Source organism: Poecilia formosa, unplaced genomic scaffold (genome assembly GCF_000485575.1).
Source record: "Poecilia formosa unplaced genomic scaffold, Poecilia_formosa-5.1.2 Scaffold441, whole genome shotgun sequence".
NCBI classification, from domain to species: Eukaryota; Metazoa; Chordata; class Actinopteri; order Cyprinodontiformes; family Poeciliidae; genus Poecilia; species Poecilia formosa.
This window is the reverse complement of record NW_006800380.1, coordinates 274155-276919: the sequence shown is the minus strand read 5'-3', so window position 1 is coordinate 276919 and position 2765 is coordinate 274155. Positions and strand designations below refer to the sequence as shown.

The following is a 2765-nucleotide window of genomic DNA, read 5'->3' as shown; positions in this document are numbered from 1 at the left end:
TGCGACTTAATATAGTTTTCTTCATAAACTCGTTTTAATTAAGCTGAGTATGCCAAAGATGTCATGATTTATGGTTGTGGTGGTGAGAACGAGGATACAGGCAGACCCAGGATGTAGATGAAAATGATGAATTTAATGATGAATATCCACAGATGGGGAACAGCAACACGAGGAACACACGACCAGGAGGCGTCGCCGGCGCAGAAAGCAGACCCAAGGAGGCTCTGGAGGGCCAGCAGGAAGGCCGGCTGGAGGAAACTCGGGGGGGCGGAGCACAGGGAGGCGGAGACTCATCCGCAAACTCGGGGGGCGAAGCCGCAGTGGACGCAGGGGACTCAGGAGGCTGCTCGTCAGCAGCGGGCACGGGGAACTCTGGGGGCGGAGACAGAAGCCGCCTCGGCGCGGGAACCGGAGACAGCTGCAGGCGGGGCCGGGACCTCCGGCGGTTCAAGGTAGCGGTGACGGCTTGGCCCAGGGGCCGGGACCTCCAGCGGCTCAGGGCAGCGGTGATGGCGGGACCCCACTCCTGGGGGTGGGGGAATCGCCAGCCGTGATCCCCACAACACAGCTCCACCGCAGAACTCTTTCAAGGGGACCACTCCAAAACACCGCCAAGCGCTCCACCGTCTAAACTGGGTCTGCATCTTGCGTTTCTGGTCGGATCCTACTGTCATGATTTATGGTTGTGGTGGTGAGAACGAGGATACAGGCAGACCCAGGATGTAGATGAAAATGATGAATTTAATGATGAATATCCACGGATGGGGAACAGCAACACGAGGAACACATGACGTAACACGACGAGGATCCGACCAGAGACAAAGACAACAGGTGGGTTTAAATACACACGGGGTAAGATGAAAGAGAAAGCCAGGGTTCAGGTATTAGAAAACGTAAAGACTTTCCTGTCTCAGAAGAGGCTCTGGCTCCACCAGAACAACAACCTGTTCTGAGGATGAACCTCCACATCGTCTTCATGGTGGAAGGCTTTTTTTTTGTTTTTTTTACTGAGCAGTTCGCCACATTTTTAACCACAGCAAAAACTGGTGTGTAACCAACACTAAGTGCTTAATAAACATGATTTAATTTGAAAATAATTGGACAGAATTTTTTCCCCTTGTTAATCTACCATGTCTCTTTTATCCATGTTATTTGTTGTTAGTTTTCAGGGCCCAGTGATGGACTGGTGACCTTTCCAGGGTGAACCCCGCCTCTCATCTGATGACTACTGGAGATGGGCACCACCAGCCGCCCTCACCACCCTGCAAGGATCAGTGTGTTCAGATCATGGATGGAAAGCTTTTAAGGTAGTTTGTCTCCCTTAAGTCCACACTTAACACAGCTTCATAGTTAATGCCATCATAAGCTGATTTTATTATATTGCTGACTATTTTTTCTACTTCTAACATAAACAGGCAAAAAAGACATCCAGAAATGTTTTTCCACCCCAGGCTTCTGGTCCCAATCATCATCAGTTCTGATGATGTCACATACATAGCGAGTCTGTTTTTCTGTACCCTCTATTTAATTGCTCTATTGTACTTTTTTGTAGGTTTCTGTAAAGTGTAGTGAATGAGAATGTTCTGCTGATTCTCACTGTTCTTAGGAAGGAGAAATGTCAGCTTGTCTTCAGTAATACTGGAATACTGTGACATTGTATTAAAACATTTGGTGGAACATTTTTCACATACCTTTCATAAGCATGTTGTCTGTAAACTTTGAATGTATTTACAATTTGTACAATTCTGTGATAGTACATTGGCAATGTACTCTTGAAAAATGTGGGTAACACTTTATTTGATGAGGTGTGAATAAGACTGACATCAGGCACGTGCAGAGGGGAGGGCTGGGGGGGGCTTGAGCACCTGCCCTTTTTGCTCCTTGCCCCAAAGTGCCCTTTTGGTCAATTTATTTTGTTGTTGGTATTATTATTTTCAAAGCCCTCTTCTGACACATAATATGTACTAAAATTATTTTTTGTTTTGTTTTGGTTTTTTGTACAACATAAGCCTTCCGGTCACCTCGTTACCTTTGACCTTTTGCCAGTGACGCATGACGCAGTTGCTTCTCGCGCAGTGAGATAAGGCGGCTAACTGGAGCTCAGTATAGCGAATATTCCAGATTACAGAACAGTTTTTGGTGAATTATATATATAAAAAAAAAACGTTTTTGGTGAATAAAGTGGAGTAGACTTGCTACTTGTCAGATGACGGAAAACGAAGTATCGTTTCTGCTTCAGCAGTTTAAGCAGAGAGGTAATGAAATACAACAGACACTGACAGGCCTCTGCGTCTGCTTTTCTCTGAAGAACTACTGAGTGAAGGAGACAGCCAGGTGAGGAAAAACTGTTCTTATCTATCGATTCAGTATTTTTATCATGCAGACATTAGGCTGTTGTTGTTGTGCTATTAGCTAGCTGCTAGCTAACGACTTTACTAGCAAAGCTAGATAAATAAAAAGCTTCCCTGTGTACGAGGCACATTGCCCGTCCAAAACTTATCATCTCCATAATGTATAAATGTCAGATCTTCTAATTTGCTTTGCTGCATAATGTACATTGCATTTATTCTGGCGTTAAGTAAATGTATCTTGAAGGAGAATAGCACTTAAATAAAAGTCCAACAAAGATATTCATTTAGAATTAAAAATAACTCACCCATTAATGAAGGGGAAAAAACTCAACCCAGACTTTAAGTTTAGGGTCTGGTTCGCAGAGTATTTTGTTAAATTTTTTCCCCAATTATTCAATGGGAAAAAATAAACTA

At 44.2% G+C, this 2765-nt stretch overlaps 1 protein-coding gene across 2 annotated transcripts in view; it reads right to left on the bottom strand.

Annotated features, from left to right (window-relative positions):
- ankrd34bb (ankyrin repeat domain 34Bb) overlaps nt 1-2765 on the bottom strand; it is a 41366-nt gene that overhangs the window by 4827 nt on the left and 33774 nt on the right. The window lies entirely within an intron of this gene.